This window comes from Pipistrellus kuhlii, unplaced genomic scaffold, assembly GCF_014108245.1.
Source record: "Pipistrellus kuhlii isolate mPipKuh1 unplaced genomic scaffold, mPipKuh1.p scaffold_m20_p_24, whole genome shotgun sequence".
NCBI classification, from domain to species: domain Eukaryota; kingdom Metazoa; phylum Chordata; class Mammalia; order Chiroptera; family Vespertilionidae; genus Pipistrellus; species Pipistrellus kuhlii.
Genome location: NW_023425523.1, coordinates 4107590 through 4126406, shown reverse-complemented (window position 1 = coordinate 4126406; position 18817 = coordinate 4107590).

The following is an 18817-nucleotide window of genomic DNA, read 5'->3' as shown; positions in this document are numbered from 1 at the left end:
TTAGCGATCTAATACTGATTAAAGGACTTTGTGTCTTGATACATTAACACGTTAAGCGCCAAACCTGTTTTGTCTTCCTTTACCCCGAGATACCTGATTTCACGAATATGCTGGTGGCTGGAGATTGTAGCGATCCAAATGGAAAGTATAGTGTCAGTCACCGGTGACTGACAATGCACTTAATGTGTTAACAGAAAGTATGCCCTCGTTGGTTTGTCTCAGTGGATACAGCATCCACTGCTGGCAGACTGAAGGGTCCTGGGTTTGATTCCAATCAAGGGCAGATAGGTTGGTTGTAGGCTTGACCCCCACCCCTGTTGGGGGTGTGTGGAAGGCAACCAGTCAGTGTGCCTCTCATGTTGATGTTTCTCTCTCCCTCCCTTCTACTCTAAAAATCAATGGGAAAATATCCTGCCCTAGCGAGTTTGGCTCAGTGGATAGAGCATCAGCCTGCAGTCTGAAGGGTCCCAGGTTCAATTTCAGTCAAGGGAATGTGCCTGGGTTGTGGGCTCCTTCCCCAGAATGGAGTGTGCAGGAAGCAGCTGATCAATGATTCTCTCTCATCGATGTTTCTGTCTCTCTCTTCTGCTCTAAAATCAATCAATATATATATATATATATATATATATATATATATATATATATATATATATGAAAAATATCATTGGGTGAGGATTCACAGCAACAACAAAAACACACCAGAAAGTAATACTTTCTAACTAGTCTTCTCTCCTTATTAAGGGTTAATTTCAATTATATAGAATCCTCTGTGTGTAACTGGCATTTATCTTTCAGTCAAATAGCTCCTATACTAAAAAGGGAGTGGGTGGTGAGCCCTAATACTGTCTTATTTTTTATCATCCTCTTATCTGTGAAAGCAAAATTAAAAGTTACCCATTTTTGCTTGTTTCATTCTCTTTACTATTTATTTCTTTTTAATTTTTTAAATTTCTTTTTAAAAAGAATGTTTTTCTTGATTTTTAGAGAGAGAGGAAGGAAGGGGGACAGAGAGATAGAAACATGGATGAGAGCAAAACCTCATCAATTTGAAACCGGTTTGGCTCAGTGGATAAAGCATTGGTCTGCGGACTGAGGGTTCCGGGGTTCGATTCTGGTCAAGGGCAAATACATTGGTTGCGGGCATATCTTCGGTTGGGGGGGTGGTTGTAGGAGGCAGCTAGTCAATGTTTCTCACTCATCGATGTTTCTAGCTCTCTATTCCTCTCCCTTTCTCTCAGTAAAAAGCCTCATCAATCAGCTACCTCCTGCATGCCCCCTACTGGGGATATGCCCCCTACTGGGGATACGCCTCCTTCTGGGGATTGAGCCTGAAACTTGGAAATAGAAACAGCCACGTCTGATTCATGGGTGGATGCTCAATCACTGAGCACACCAGCTGGGCTTACCATTTATTTCCCACCTTTTGCAGTTTGGCTTCTCATGTCCCCCATCACTTCCTATAAATAAAACTCATTGTCAGAATTGGGTTCTCTGGGAAGCAAACTCTTGCAATGGAGTTAAGTATGCAGGAAGTTTATTAGGAATCAGAATCCGTGGAGGAGAAGGAGAGGAGGCAAAAATGGGCAGAGGTATAAGTTAGGTTGTAATGCCCAGTCTTAACAATGCCATAGCCTAACCCACATTTCTAAAACTGGAGTAAACGTTCTTGTTTTTAATTTATTTTTTTGAGAGAGAGGAAGGGAAAAATAAATAATAATGTGAGAAACATCAATCAGCTGCCTTCCTAGAATGCATCCTGACCCAGGGGTCAAACCCACAACCTAGGTTCTGACCAGGATCAAACCCGACAGCTTTTGAGGTATGGCAGTGGTCGACAAACTCATTGGTCAACAGAGCCAAATAGCAACAGTACAACGATTGAAATTTCTTTCTTTTTTTAATTTTTAAATTGTATTTTCTTTTTTTATTATTCATTTACTTATTTTTACATATTTTATTGATTTTTTTGCCCCCCTCCCTCCCTCCCACACATCCCCTCCCTCCCCAGAGTTTTATGTCCATTGGTTGTATACTTATATGCATGTATACAAGTCCTTTGGTTGATCTATTATCTCCCCCAGATCTTCCTTCCCTCCCCACTGTAATTTGACAGTCTGCCTGTTGCTTTACTTTCTCTATATCTGTCTCTTGGTTCATCAGTTCATAATGATCTTTATCATCCACCAATGAGTGAGGTCATGTGGTATTTCTCCTTCATTGATTGGCTTATTTCACTCAGCATGATGTTCTCCAATTCCATCCAGGTTGCTGCAAATGATAAGAATTCCTTCTTTTTTATGGCAGCATAGTATTCCATTGTGTAGATGTACCATAGTTTTTTAATCCAATCATCTGCTGACGGGCATCTAGGCTGTTTCCAAATTCTGGCTATTGTAGATTGTGCTGCTATGAACATAGGGGTGCAAATATCCTTTCTGATTGGTGTTTCTAGTTTCTTGGGATATATTCCTAGAAATGGGATTACTGGGTCAAATGGGAGTTCCATTTTCAGTTTTTTGAGGAAACTCCACACTGTTCTCCACAGTGGTTGCACCAGTTTGCATTCCCACCAGCAGTGCACGAGGGTGCCTTTTTCTCCTCAACCTTACCAACACTGTCGTTTGTTGATTTGTTGATGTTGGCCATTCTGACAGGTGTGAGATGGTACCGCATTGTTGTTTTGATTTGCACCTCTTGGACAATTAGTGACTTTAAGCATGTTTTCATGTGCCTTTTTGCCTTCCTTCTGTCTTCTTTTGAAAATATTCTATTTAGGTCCATTGAAATTTCTTTTGAGAGCCGAAAACCGGCTTCTGCACATGGGCCACAAAGTTTCAATGACACTGTGCCTGCGCGCCCCCATGTGGTATTTTGTGGAAGAGCCACACTCAAGGGTCCAAAGAGCCCCAGGTGGCTTGTGGGTCGCCATTTATTTGCCCACCACTGGTGTATGGGATGATGAACTTAGCCACTTAGCCAGGGCCTGAAGTAAACTTTCCAACTGTTTCCCAGTGGGGATTCAGGTTTTTCCAAGGAAGGTTGTAGGAACTTAGGCACTGAGCATCTCTTTAACCAAGGCAACTATTCAAGTAGGCTGATAACTGAGGCAATTCTGCTGGCAGCACTCCAGCAAATGGTGGGATAAGATCATTCCTGAAAGGAGGTCAGGGGAATGCATCACAGCATCCACTGTACTCATGAAATCACTCATCCCAGCGGTTGCAATTAATATTTATCTCCCATCCATTCAAATCTTCCCTTGGTAGCACTTTTAATTATTCGTTTACTCTTGATGCTGTTGGCAATATATTTTGTTGGGTTTCCTCCTATTTTTAAATTTATATATATATATATTTCATAGAGAGGAAGAGAGAAAAAGAGGAAGAGAAAAATAGAAAAATCAATGGTGAAAGAGTCATTGATCAGCTGCCTCCTGCACGCCCCCTCCTGGGCATGTGCCCTGACCAGGAATTTCTGCCTCCTGGTTTATGGGTTAACACTCAGCCACTGAGCCACACTTACTGGGCTCCTCTTATCTTTTTGTCTATTCCTAATCAGACTCTTTTGAGGATTATTCCTCCCTCCTCAGCCATTAAATAAGAAAGTTCCTTAGATACTGTTTTTTGATTTGAGTATTTTTTAAAATATAATCTTTAATATATATATATATATATATATATATATATATATATATATGTGTGTGTGTGTGTGTGTGTGTGTGTGTGTGTATATATATATATATATATATATATATATATATATATATATATTATTGATTTTTCACAGAGAGGAAGAGAGAAGGATAGAGAGCTAGAAACATTGATGAGAGAGAAACATCGACCAGCTGCCTCCTGCACACCCCCCACCGGGGATGTGCCCACAACCAAGGTACATGCCCTTGACCGGAATCGAACCTGGGACCTTTCAGTCTGCAGGCTGACGCTCTATCCACTGAGCCAAACCAGTTTTGAATATTTTTCTTTTTTTAAAAAAATAAATCTTTAGCCGAAACCGGTTTGGCTCAGTGAATAGAGCATCGGCCTGCAGACTGAAGGGTCCCGGGTTCGATTCCAGTCGGGGGCATGTACCTTGGTTGCGGGCACATCCCTGGGAGGGGGTGTGCAGAAGGCAGCTGATTAGTGTTTCTCTCTCATCGATGTTTCTATTTCTCTATCCCTCTCTCTTCCTTTCTGTAAAAAAAATCAATAAAATATATTTTAAAAAATAAGGAAATCTTTATTGTTCAGATTATTACAGTTGTTCCTCTTTTTCCCCCCAATAGTTCCCCTCCACCCAATTCCCATCCCACCCCATGCACTTAAATAAATTCCATTAGTTTTTTCTTATCTGGAAAGCTCTTTCTCCTTCAATTTTATTTTATTTTATTTTATTTTATTTTATTTTATTTTATTTTATTTTAATAAATCTTTATTGTTCAGATTATTACAATTGTTCCTCTTTTTCCCCCCATAGCTCCCCTCCACCTGGTTATGAATGGTCATGACCCCTCTCGTCCACCTGTGGCACCTGGTACTCACCTTTCCCCTGTTTTATCAGCTGCCTAAAGAGCAACAAACTAACAAAACAAAAACCTCATAGATACAGAAAACAGAATGGTGATTATAGAGGGGAAGAGGGTGAGAGAAGGACGACAGGGGAAGGGGGTCAAACACCGTGATGAAAGAAGTCTAGACTCGGATGGCATGTTGCTCTTTTTTTAACAATTTGTATGGCAAATGCTCCTTGCCCATCTGTGCTCGCACTGCCCCCTGCAGTCAGACTAGAAGCTGCCTGTGCTGTTACTTTATATTTTCTTGGTCCCCCTTTTCCATTAAATGCTCGGGGTCCCCTCGGGGAATGAGGCACACACTTCAGGCACATTTCTATACTACGGCGCCTGCACACTGTGGGCTCAGCACCCGAGTCTATTCTCCTTTCATCACAGTGTTTGACCCCCTTCCCCTGTCGTCCTTCTCTCACCCTCTTCCCCTCTATAATCACCATTCTGTTTTCTGTATCTATGAGGTTTTTGTTTTGTTAGTTTGTTGCTCTTTTTTTCATTTTCTTTATTAAGGTATTATATGTGTACATATCTTACCATTGGCCCCCCCTTGTATACATTCCCTCCCTCCCCAGATTTTTCGTCCATTGGTTATGCTTATATGTATGCATACAAGTCCTTCGGTTGATCTCTTATCTCCCCCCATATCTCCCTACCCTCCTCACTGTAATTTGATAGTCTGTTCGTTGTTTTACTGTCTATGTGTCTATCTTTTTGTACATCTGTTTATAATGTCCTTTATTACCCATAAATGAGTGAGAACATGTGGGGTTTTTCTTTCATTGCCTGGCTTATTTCACTCAGCATAATGTTCTCCAATTCCATCCAGGTTGCTGCAAATGATAAGAATTCCTTCTTTTTTATGGCAGCATAGTATTCCATTGTGTAGATGTACCATGGTTTTTTAATCCAATCATCTGCTGACGGGCACCTAGGCTGTTTCCAAATTCTGGCTATTGTTAATTGTGCTGCTATGAACACAGGGGTGCATATATCTTTTCTGATTGGTGTTTCTAGTTTCTTAGGATATATTCCTAGGAGTGGGATTACTGGGTCAAATGGGAGTTCCATTTTCAGTTTTTTGAGGAAACTCCATACTGTTCTCCACAGTGGTTGCACCAGTCTGCATTCCCACCAGCAGTGCATGAGGGTTCCTTTTTCTCCGCATCCTCACCAGCACCTGTCGTTTGTTGATTTGTTGATGATAGCCATTCTGACAGGTGTGAGATGGCATGCAGGCTCCTTTTGCTTCTGGTTTCTATTGACATTCCCTAGTAAATATTGTATGGTCCAGCATGCCTGCCTGCCTGCTTGTTCGCCTGTTCACAGAAGCCCCTGGTTTCAGCTACTGTAGTAGTCTACCTTCCCAGGGCCATTGCTCTGCTTCCACTACATGTTCCTGCTCCAAGGTGCCTCTCAAGTTATCCATTCCCCTTATGTTTCCCTCCACTTAGCCTAACGTTTACTCAGACACATTGGGGAGCAGCCAGTTGTATATCCTGTTTGTATTGTGGCCCAGAAAAATACATTGTACAATCTGATGGTTGCTGTTACAGCATGGAGAACATTCCAAATCATGTAACTTCCCTGAGTATGTGAAGGAGTATGTTGCAGCTAAGTCTAGTGGTCCCTCTTCTTTCCCCCTCCCCCCACCAAAAAAAGTTTGTATCCTCGACTAGTGGTATGTAAACTTTCCCCTGGATCTCCCCTGACCCAGGCTATTCTGCTAGCATATATTAGGTCTAGTAATAATTAATGTCGTTTTCTAATACTTTTTTAAATTGAATTTATTTAAACAATACAACAAAATTTAATCAACAATATAGTTGCCGTTGTTTTCTACTACTTGTGCCCAACGCTCAGGAAGCATTTTAATCCCTCTGTTGTAAAATTCTTGTGATTTTGATGCAAAAAATTCGGTCAATGCATTTTTGAGGCATTCTTCATTATTAAATTTTTTTTCCAAGAAGAAAGTTTTGCAAAGAACGAAACAAATGGTAATCGGAAGGGGCAATATTAGGAGAATATGCAGGTTGAGGGAGAACTTCCCATTCCAACTGGTGCAGTTTTTCAGCAGTGATTCTTGCAGTATGCGGTCGTGCGTTATCGTGGTGAAGAATTACGCCCTTCCGATTAATCAGCGCGGGTTCTTTTTCTCTTAAAGCTTGGGCTAACCTTTCCAATTGGGCACTATACACTGCACTTGTAATGGTTTGGTTAGATGGTAAAAGTTCATAATGAAGAATTCCTTTAAAATTCCACCAAACACACAACATCACTTTTTTCGCATGCAAGTCAGGTTTTGGCGTGGGCTGCGGAGCCTCATTTTTGTCCAACCATTGAGGCCGCCTTTTCAAATTAACATACAGCACCTATTGTTCATCTCCGATAACAATTTGCTCTAAAAATGGCAAACGGTTTTGACGAGAGAGGAGGGAACTGCAAATTGTGACTCTTTGATTACGGTTGTTGTCGGTCAACTCATGAGGAACCCATTTTCCAAACTTTTGGACTTTGCCAAGTGCACGCAATTGATTGGAAATTGTTTTTTGTGAACAATTTAAAGTTGTCGCAAGCTCTTGTTGGGTAATTTGAGGATTTTGCACCAAAAGAGCTTGAAGAGCTTCTTGATCAAAATTGGACACACGGCCTCGACCACTCTTGTCATCTAACGAAAAATTTCCCTCGCGAAATTTCTCAAACCAACGCTGGCATTTTCTGGCGCTAACTGCATTTTGACCAAGAGCACTACAGATGTTTTTTGCAGCCTCACTTGCTTTTCTTCGTAATTGGAACTCGTAAAGCATGCAGTGCCGAATATGCTCTTCATCCGCCATCTTCTTAGCCCTAGTTTTGCAACAAAAACGAAACCAAACACAAACTTTTTCAAGCAAAACTTGTTAATTGCACTTCACACATTCTGTAGATACCACGTGTTTGAAGGTTATGTCAATACAAGTCAACGCCAAGCAAGATTTTAAATGAATGTTAAAAACGACATTAATTATTACTAGACCCGATATTAGTTTCTCAGTCAGTCATCCATCATGAGAAAGAAAAAAAATACTGCTTTGGTGGTGATTAACTCCATTAGCTTTTTCTTATCTGTGAAACTCTTTATCTGCCCTTCAATTCTGAATGATAGCTTTGCTGGGTAGCATAATCTTGGTTGTAAGTTCTTGCTTTTCATCATTTTGGTTATTTCTTGCCACTCCCTTCTGGCTTGCATAGTTTCTGTTGAGAAATTAGCTGACATTCATATGAGTTCTCTCTTGTAGCAACTACTTTTCTCTTGCTGATTTTAGTATTCTCTCTTTGTCTTTTGCTCTTGGGATTTAATTATTATATGTCTTGGTGTGGTCATCTTTGGATTCCTTTTGTTTGGGGTTCTGTGCACTTCCTGGACTTGTAAGTCTATTTCTTTCACCAGGTGGGGAAAGTTTTCTGTCATTATTTCTTCAAATAGGTTTTCAATATCTTGCTCTCTCTCTCTTCTTCTGGCACCCCCATAATTTGGATGTTGGTATGCTTGAAGTTATCCCAGAGGCTCCTTACACTATCTTCATATTTTTGGATTTTTTTTTCTTTTTTATTTTCTGGTTGGATATATTTTGCTTCTTTGTATTTCAAATCTTTGACTTGATTCTTGCAATCCTCTAGCCTGCTGTTGGATCTCTGTATATTATTCTCTATTTCAGTCAGTGTATGTTTAATTACTAGTTGGTCCTTTTTCATATCCTTGAGGGACTGGCTAAATTTATCGGCCTTTTCTAGGAAATTCTGGAAAAAACCTTATAACTATGGTTTTGAATTCTATATCCAGTCATTTATTTTCCTCCATTTCTTTCATTTGTGACCTGTTACTTTGTCTCCACGTTTTCACTGCTTCCCTGAGTTGGTAGGGTGGCTTTGTGTGCTAGGTTTCCTACATGGCCCAGTGGGTCAGCCTCCCCAGTCACCTGAGGTGGACATTCTTGGTGCAACCCTTTGTGGTCTATGTGTACAGCCTTGTTGTAATTAAGTCTTGATTGTTGTTGGTGTCACTGGGAGGAAATGACTTCCAGGGCAACTGGCTATGTGTATCAGCTGTGTCTACGCCGGGAGACCTGTGCTGGACATAGCCGTATAGGACCAGACTTGCAAAATTGCAAAAGCCTCCGTACTCAGCTTGGATGGGGCAGAGTCTCAGAGCTGAGCAGACAGTCTTGGCTTCCCGTCAACCACTTGAGTGTTTTGCAAATATTCATTTACTCTTTGCAACTATAAAAGTTATTTATTACACACAGATGAAGAAAGCAAGGCACATAGAATAACATAACAGTGTGGTTGAAGGGATGAGAGTGAGACCAAAAACAAATTAAATCATATTAAAATATAGAGCTAAAAATAAAGTGAAAAATTTAAGCGACAACTGGCAGGAGTAGATTGATAAGTCAACAAATGTAGATATGTAGATGATGACTTTATACATATAACTATGAGAAATTAATAGTTTAAACAGACAAAAATAAGCATAGTTATCAAATTCCTAAATAATACATTATTAGATATGTAATAATACAAGCTATTAGATATGTAAATAACTCTCCACTCATCAGATAGTTCAGATTCTTTTTGAGTGCATAGAATATGTATAAAAATAAACTGTATATTAGCTAGAGCTCTAATAGTATCATAGGAGAAATACTGTACAGACTGTTTTTCCAATCATAAATTGATTAAATTAGATTATATGATGGATGGCTTTAAGACATTTAGAAACTAAATAATCTGTTACTAAAATACCCTTGGATTGCCAAAGCCAGTTTGGCTCTGTGGTAGAGCGTCGGTCTGCGGACTGAAAGGTCCCAAGTTCGATTCTGGGCAAGGGCATGTACCTTGGTTGTGGGCACATCCCCGGTAGGGGGTGTGCAAGAGGCAGCTGGTTGATGTTTCTCTCTCATCGATGTTTCTAACTCTCTATCTCTCTCCCTTCCTCTCTGTAAAAAATCAATAAAATATATTTAAAAAAATAAAAATAAAAAATAAAATAAAATACCCTTGGATTGAAGATAAAATCATAATGGAAATTAAGTGACTTAAATTTGTCATAAAGTAAGGTTAAAAACATGTGAGGTAAGCATTTAATTCAAGAAGTATTGAAAGAAGTGGTGTTTGTGAATTGCTTATTGGTATCGGGAAGCCTGCACGCAGACATTGGGATTGGGTCCTGGAACCGAATTTAGTAGGTGTCAGTGAGGTGAGATTTTGTATAATGGTTCTGGCTCATGAAAATATGATTTTTGAAGAAAAAGAATATAAAAGGGGAGGGAAGAGGATGATGAACTTTTGATCCTTGAATGGCCACCCAGTCACCCATGATATGAAACTACACCTGCACTGAAATCAGTTACTAAAGGTAGAAGTTACCAATGGAATTTAGAAATGGTAGTAGTGCCAACTTGCAAGGATATAAAAGGAAATAAAAAATAAGAAGAAGCATACTAATTATACAATTCCCTAGTTATTATCTGTAATAGCCAAGAAGAAAAGAAAAGAGGGATTCCAAGATGGCTGTGGCATAGATGGAAGCTACACTTACCTGCTCCTGGTGCCAAACCAGATTTACAGATAAATTACAGAGCAACCAACCCGAATAACCAAATAAACCTAAAATATTATAACCAAGGATTTACAAAAGAAGTCACATTGGTAAGGGAGGAGACATGAGAAGGGATGGTCCCACACCCTCATGTGGTGAGAAGCCAGAGTGAAATCTCCACTGCAAAACTTCCCGCCCCCCAGGAGTATGGGGTCTCCACCCCATGCAGGGGAACCAATCTAGAGCAACAGAGATGGGAAGAGGAGCCTGCATATCACCTCGTGGTAAAAATCCGTGGGGATTCAGTCTGCCTGGAAAAGGTACCAGGGTCAAGCACTCCTGTTGTTACAGTACTAGCCTGGGAAGTGCACTGCCCAGTCTTCCAACTGCTGGTGACACCACTCTGTTGTGCTCCGGTCCTGCAGAGGGGTCTGCAGGTGGCACCCAGCAGAGACCTTTGGGATGCTCTTTGTCTGGAGACTCTCTTGGTGGAGACTTAGGGATTGAACTGGGTAGCTTTGGAAAGGGGAGCATTCTCCCCCACCTGGAGTGCACAACGGACACCCTTCCCCACCTGCTGAATCATTTGGCCTGATCTACTTACTCCCTGTGGCTCCACCCTGCTGAGTCCAGTCACACAGAGGGATGCTTAGAGTTCTGTGCTAGGAGTTTCTTTTTTTTTCTTTTCTCTTTTAAAAAATATATTTTATTGATTTTGTACAGAGAGGAAGGGAGAGAGATAGAGAGTTAGAAACATCGATGAGAGAGAGTCATCGATCAGTTGCCTCTTGCACACCCCCTACTGGGGATATGCCCACAACCCAGGTACATGCCCTTGACTGGAATTGAACCTGGGACCTTTCAGTCCCCAACCCGACGCTCTATCCATTGAGCCAAACCGGTTTCGGCTGTGCTAGGAGTTTCACAGCATCATCTCCCATGGAGGCTTTTGTCCTGAATCAGATGGGTGAGTGCTAGGATGTATGCCTACATTACAAGGGGTAACTCCTATCTCCCCAGTGAGCTCAGCCCAAGCTATCCCAGGAAGGGGAAGAAGTGTCTCTCCCCCCCACCCCCCTACACGCTGTTAGGATCTGCCCTCCCAAGTCCTGTTAGCCCCACCCTGCTGAGCTCTGTTCCCATCAGGGAAGGGAGAACTGTTCAGAGCTCAGGCATATGGAGTTTATCTTTCTTAAAGCTATTGTCTGGGACAGGGATGTCTGGAGACTCCTTTGATCTGTCCCCCAATCCTCTGTGGCTCCATCTGCTGAGTTTGCTCCTGCAGAGGGGTTAGCTGGCTGCGTTCAGCCTGAACAAGCAGTGCATGCCTCTTCTGCAACCCTACCCCACATGGGAGGGAGTGGACTGCGGAGAGACACTTGGCAGACTAGCATTGCTGCCAGCAATATGGACCAGCAGAGTGGCCAAATCTAAGGTCCCTTCAAGAGACGGTAGAAATAATAGCTGAGGGTAAGGAGATGCATAAGTGGATGAAGTAGGAGGGAAATCCAACATTTATGAATATCTTGGGAGAGGTAGAGAGCAAAATATTGTGTCTTAGCTCAATTAGACCAGATGCCTGAGAGGGTGAAGCTATGGCTGCTGAGACCACCCCTGCTTTTGGAACCTGACAGCTGAATGGCAGACTGCAAACGTGTGTCTTCTTATCCTGGGAGACATTTTCATGTGATGTGATTGACTAGAGAGGTATTAATGACTAAATGAGGTTCTAGTGATGTGCCAGTACCTTTTGACTCATGTAATTGTTTTGCTGTGAAGGATCCATGATTGCAGACCAGGGGGTGGACTGCAATATTCTATTGGGTTTTTAGCCACAGTTGTTGGCTCACAAGGATTTTTTTAGGTGTCAAGAGCCTTTCTAATAGAGTGACATTTGAGCCCCACCCCAGGGTGAGGGCTGGTTGTCAGAAGAATCAAGCAGGTGATTAGAGGTTTGAAAATTTCAGTTCCCCAATCTCCGACCTCTACAAGAGGGGCTGGAAATTGAGCCCAGTTGCCAATGGCGAATGACTTTGTCAACCATGACTTTGTAATTAAGCCTCCCAGAAAAACCCAAAAGGACCTACCTGGTTTGGCCCAGTGGATAGTGTCAACCTGTGGACTTAAAGGTCCCAGATTCGATTCTGGTCAGAGGCATGTACCTTGGTTGCGAGCACATCCCGAGTGGGGAGTGTGCAGGAGGCAGCTGAATCAATGTTTCTCTCGCATCGATGTTTCTAACTTTCTATCCCTCTCCCTCTCCCTTCCTCTCTTTAAAATATCAATAAAATATATTTAAAAAGCGGGGGGATGGGGGTGAGAGACAGCTCACGGGTCCCTTTTTTTGGGAGACTTTCCCCTTTGGGAAACCATGTGCCACCAGACTGGTCTCCACACTACACAAGGACAGATGCTCCTTTGCTTAGAGCCTGCTGTGTAATGTAATTTCAGATCCTCTTTTTTACGACTTAAGTGGAATGTTTTAGTCCACTTATGACAGAGAATGGGGAAAAAAAGTTGCTTTTGATAGAAGTATAAAGTAAGTTGTGCCAGGATGCTATCATTCTACATGTTATCACTGAGAAGCAGCCAGCAGCCCAGATACTGAGGGGCACTGGTGGGGGCTATTGATAAGAACTTCTGGAGAAGCAACTATGGAAGAGGATATTTACACTATAAATACTGAGAATTCCTGAGGACTACTTGAAGTTTTGGTTTGGGTGAGGTGACTCTTTGATAACTTAAAAACTCTCTGCAGACCCTTGGGGCATTCATTCCTGCGTGGCCTAGGCATTCCTCCTGGACAGTGGGGATAAATCAAGCAGTGGCCCCATGAAGAGATCATCCTGCCTAACAACACTGGCTTCTTCATTCCCTAGTAACACACTCTAGCAATAGAGGATTTTTTTATTTTTTATTTTTATGTTAGCAGCTGGAAAGCAGCTCTTTAGTTGGTCTCCAAAGGGTTTACTTATATAAAAAGGCATACTTGGTCTGGCCAGCATGGCTCAGTGGTTGAGTGTGAACCTATGAACCAGGAAGTTACTGTTAGATTCCCGGTTAGGACTCATGCCTGGGTTGTGTGCTCCACCCCCAGTGTAGAGTGTTTGGGAGTCAGCTGATCAATGATTCTCTCTCATCATTGATATTTTTTCTCTCTCCCTTCCTCTCTGGTATCAATTAAAATTTTTTTAAAATAAAAAGGTATACCTCTATTAAATTTGGACATTATTCCTCTCACCTCCCCTGGCCTGGAACAATAGTATGATTATTCTTTCTTTTGTTTGGAGTATGTTATCGTTTCACAAGGCTTATTAAGAGCTATTATTCTGTATGCTATTGACTTGTGAAATTATTATAATTCCCATAGCAAACCTGTACAAAATAAATTGTTGGTAAAGACAAAATTAGTCTCTGAGCATTATTTTCACTGCCACCCCAAACAACACATAAGCAAAGCAGGAACTCATCGCATGTATCTCATCTGTCAGTCGATTCATATCCTTTAATATCTTTTTTAAAAATATATTTTATTGATTTTTTACAGAGAGGGAGAGAGATAGCTAGAAACGTCGATGAGAGAGAAACATCGACCAGCTGCCTCTTGCACACCCGCTTCCAGGGATGTGCCCGCAACTGATGTACATGCCCTTGACCGGAATCGAACCTGGGACCTTGCAGTTCGCAGACCAACGCTCTACCACTGAGCCAAACCGGTTTTGGCATATCCTTTAATATCTTTTGTAACAAATTGGTAATCTAGTGAATGTGTTTTCTCCAATTCTGTAAGCAGTTCTAGTAAATTAAACCCGAGGAGGGGATTGTGAGCACCTCTGATGTGCAGCCAGTTGGTCGGTACAGGCAATACCCTGGACTTGTGGTCGCCGTCCTGAGATGGAGGGCGTTATTGGAACCTCCAATCTGTACTGGTCCGTCAGAAGCACAGGTAACAACCTGGGCACGCAACTGGCATCTGAAGCGGGGAGCAGTCTGGTGGGACTGAGCCCTTTACCTGTATAACATGATTCTATCTCCAGGTAGACAGTGTCAACATTGAGTTGAATTCTCCAACAACAGGGTGTCTGCGAATTGCTTATTGGCCTCCACATGCATTGGATCTGGGAACCTAATTTACACACACATGGATACATATATGTATATTCATATGAGATAAGGTTAGTAAGCTACTCTGTTCTTGTCAGAACAAGTTTTCTCAAGAGAACCTATTAATTCTTTAACTTCAATATTTATAATTTTCCTTCCTAGGATATCTAGTTCCTTTTCAATTGTTTGTCAATGGCATTTTGGTACAATTTGTTTTTACCTAATTTTCTGTAATAATATTTCTTTTATAGCTTGATTCTGTATCTAAATGATCTGAGAAACTTATTTCACTATTCATTTTGATTCTAATTATGATTTCTAAATGTGAGATCATGTTTCTTGAAACTGTGTTAATTTTTGAGTCCTTTTAGGTTGCATTTGTGTTTAGAAAATTTTCATTTGATTTGTGAACTTGAGTATTTCTAATCAAATTATTATTTACATATAATAAACTATAGAAATCTTAAGTACACAACTCAGAAAATTATTAATTATGTATACATGCATGTAGCACATTTTCCATACCCTAATAAGCTCCCTGCTATATCTTACCACTCAATATCCCACCACTAAGGATAAGCACTATTCAGACTTTTATTGCTATGGATTAGTTTTGCTGGTTCTTAACTTTTATATAAAGAAAATTTAACAGAATATGCAATCTTCTTTGCTCAACATTATGTCTGATATTTTCCGATGTTGTTGCATGTAGCAATAGTTCATTTCTTTTTGCTATGTAATATCCTATATAATAAAGAGGTAATGTGCAAATTGACCATCACTCCAACACACAAGATGGCCACCACAAAATGGCTGGCAGGAGAGGGCAATTGTGGGTGATCAGGCCAGCAGGGGAGGGGTGTTGTGAGGGACCAGGCCAGAAAGGGAGCGCAGTTAGGAGTGACCAGACCAGCAGAAGAGGGCAGTTGGGGGCAACTAGGCCTGTTGGGGAGGACAGTTGATGGGGGAACCCAGACTTGCAGGGAAGGGCAGTTGGGAGGGACCAACCCTGCAGGGAAGGGAAGTTAGGGGGGACCAAGGCATGAAGGTGAGGGCAGTTGGGGGCCACCAAGCCAGCAGGGGAGAGCAGTTAGGGGCAATGGGGCCAGCAGGGGAGGATAGTTAAGGGCGACCAGGTTGGCAGGGGAGGGCAGTTACGCATTGATCATGCTGGCAGGGGAGTGGTTAGGGGGTGATCAGGCTGGCAGGCAGGCAGCAGTTAGGGGCAATCAAGCAGGCAGGCAGACAGGTGGTTGGGAGCCAGGAGTCCTGGATTGTCTGAGGGATGTCCCAGATTGGAGAGTGCAGGCTGGGCTGAGGAATACACTAGGCCCCATGCGCTGGGTCCCAACAAATAACACCATAATTTATCTATTCTAATATGGATAAATTGTATTTTCTAGTTATTTGCATTTTTTTTGCCGTTGTTTTGGGGAAGCTATGTCAGAATACTTTAACATCTTTTCTTGAATATTTTAAGACCATGTAGGTAGTGTAACTTTATTTATTTAAGACATATGAAAATTTATTACTACTGTGATTTCACCATCAAAACTTAGAATCTTGGTCTTTCCTTCTTGCCTTTGTATAAGTAGGCAGTGTAACTTTAAATTTCCCTTCACATTTATTCTATGTCTATCGAAAGGGAGTCTCTTGTAGGCAGCATGTCTAAATTTTTTTTGTTTTTTTAATAACCCATTCTGACACACTCTTCTTCTTAGAGTTGATATGTCTGTGTTTTTTAAAAGTATGTTTTTATTGATTTCAGAGGAATGGAAAGGGTTAGAGAGAAACATCAATGATGAGAGAATTGATTGGCTACCTCCTGCACACCTTACTGTGGATCAAGCCCACAACCTGGGCATGCGCACTGAGTGGGAATCAAACTGTGATATCCAGCCAGGCATATCCTATATCTTTTGATTGGAACATTTAGTCCATTTACATGTAATTATTGATAGGTATATGCATCTAGCCATTTTGTTGTTTTTGAGTTGTTTTTTAATTTTCTCTGTTCCTTTCTTCTCTTGAGTTCTTTTAACTTGCTGGGGTTTTTTTTGTTTGTTTGTTTGTTTTAGCATTTTGATTGGGTTTCTTATCTTTATCTTTTTCATATATATATATATATATATATATATATATATATATATAAATTGTGGTTACAATATATAATTTTAAAATTATCACAATTTAAGTTCAAATGAATTCTAACAGCATTATTTTTACTCTCCACTCCAATTTTATTTAACATCGTTTTGCACTTTTTGTTTTGTGTAGTTCTAGCCATTCTTGCTAATTTTGTCTTTTAACCCTCATATTAGCTTTTTACTAGTAAATGGTTGACTCACTCTAGTTTATTATGCATTTGCCTTTACCAGTGGGATTTTTTCTTAAAGAAAAATTTTTTTATAGCCTTTTCTTTTCTATACAAAATAGTTGGTTAACATTTCTTATAAAGCTGGTTTAGTGGTAAACTCCTTTAGTTTTTGCTTGTCTGGGAAATTCTTTATTTCTTCTTCAATTCTAAATGATGACCTTGCTGGATATAGTATTTCAGGTTGTAGGTTCCCTTTGTTCAGCACTTTAAATATTTCCTGTCACTCCTATCTGGCCTGTAAAGCTGCTGCTGAGAAATAAGCTGATTTGGGTTTCCCTTGTATGTGACTTGTTTTCCTGCTGATTCAAGATGGTCTCTATCCTTAACTTTTGCCATTTTAATTACAATATGTCTTGGTGTAGGCAACTTTAGGCTCATCTTCTTTGGAATTCTCCCAGTCCTGGATGTCCATTTCCTTCCCCAGATTAGAAAAGCTTTCAGTCATTATTTCTTCAAAAATACTTTTGGCCATTTTCTCTTTCTTTTTTTTTTTCTTTCTGTAATCCCTATAATACCAATGTTAGAGTGCTTGATGTTGTCAGAGGTCCCTTCAATTATTGTTTTTAAATTCTTTTTAAATTCTTATTGGGTGACTTCCACAACCCTTATTCTGTCTTCCAAATCACTATGTTCTTTGGTATTATCTAATATTCATTCTTTCTAATGTATTCTTCATTTCAGTTATTGTATTCATCACTGATTATATTACATTTCCTAACATTTCGTCGATGTTTTCTCTGAGTCCCTCTATTTTACTCTCAAAATTTGAATTCCGTAACAGGTATATTACTTACCTTTGTTTCTTTACATTTTTCTCTGAATTTTTTTCTTGTTCCTTCTTTTGAGCACTTAGAATACACCACCCTATTGATTTCTGACCTTCAAGAGTTTGGGAAATTAGCTGCCTTATTGAGAATCCTTGTATGTGATGAGCTGTTTTCCTCCTGTTGCTTCCAACATTCTCCCTTTGCATTTGTCCTTTAACATTTTTATTATAATGTGCCTCAATGTAGTTTCTTTGGATTTATTGATCAAGATTGCTTTGGCTTTCAGGGTCTTTAGTGATTTTATACACATTTTAGGATTAAATTTTGTTAAAATGACATTGTACTTTTGATATGGTCTCCTTAAATCTGTATATTTTTTTGAGTAGTATGGACATTTTAACAAAAACTTCCAATAAAAAAACCACAATATATCTTTCCATTTATTTATCTTCAATTTCTTTCATCAATGTCTTACAGTTTTAAATGTAGATTTTGTATTTTGTTTTTGTAGCTACTGTAAATTGTATTACTTTCTTAATTTCTCCTTCAGATAGTTCATTTGTAGTCTATAAATGTTTATCTGATTTTTATATGTTGAATTTTTATCCTGTAATTTCCTGATTTGTTGATTAGCTCTAGCAGTTCCTTGAAATTCAGGGTTTTTCATATATCAGATCATGTCATTTGCAACATATGATTTCACTTATATGGGGAATCTAAAAAACCAAATAAATAAATGAACCAAACATAAACAAACTCATGGTTGCAGAGAACAAAGTGATGGCTGCCAGATGGTAAGAAAGTTAAGAGGAATAGATGAAAAGGGGGGAGGATTAAAGTGTGCAAATTGCCAATTATAAAAAGTCACAGGAATGTAAAGTACAGCATAGGGAATATAGTAATAGTACAATAACTATCTAACTTTATTTTTTATTTTTGAGAGTTGCTTGTAATATATCTTGAAGATCTCTTTGTTTATGGACCTTCATAATTCCTGTATCTGGATACCAATATCTCACCCAATTTGGGAAATTTTCAATGATTGTTTCATTAAATGAGCATTCTGCACCCTGCTCTCTTATCTTCTGGGACTCCCATGTGTGATTTTCTCTTATGATGATGTCCCATAATATGGTAGACTATCTTCAATCTTTTGTTTATTCTTGTTTTTCTTCTCTTGACTGGGTAATTTAAAAAAAATTATTGCTTGTTGTTAATCTCCTGAGAATATATTTTCATTGATATTTACAAAGAGTGGGAGGAACAGGGAGAGACAATGAAAAAGAAACATTGATGTGAAATATAATGATTGGTTGTCTTCCAGTTCCCATAACCAGGGCAGAGAATTGAGCCTACAACCCAGGTACGTGCCCTTAACAGGAATTGAACCCAGGACCTTTCAGTCCAAGGGCCAATGCTCTATCAAT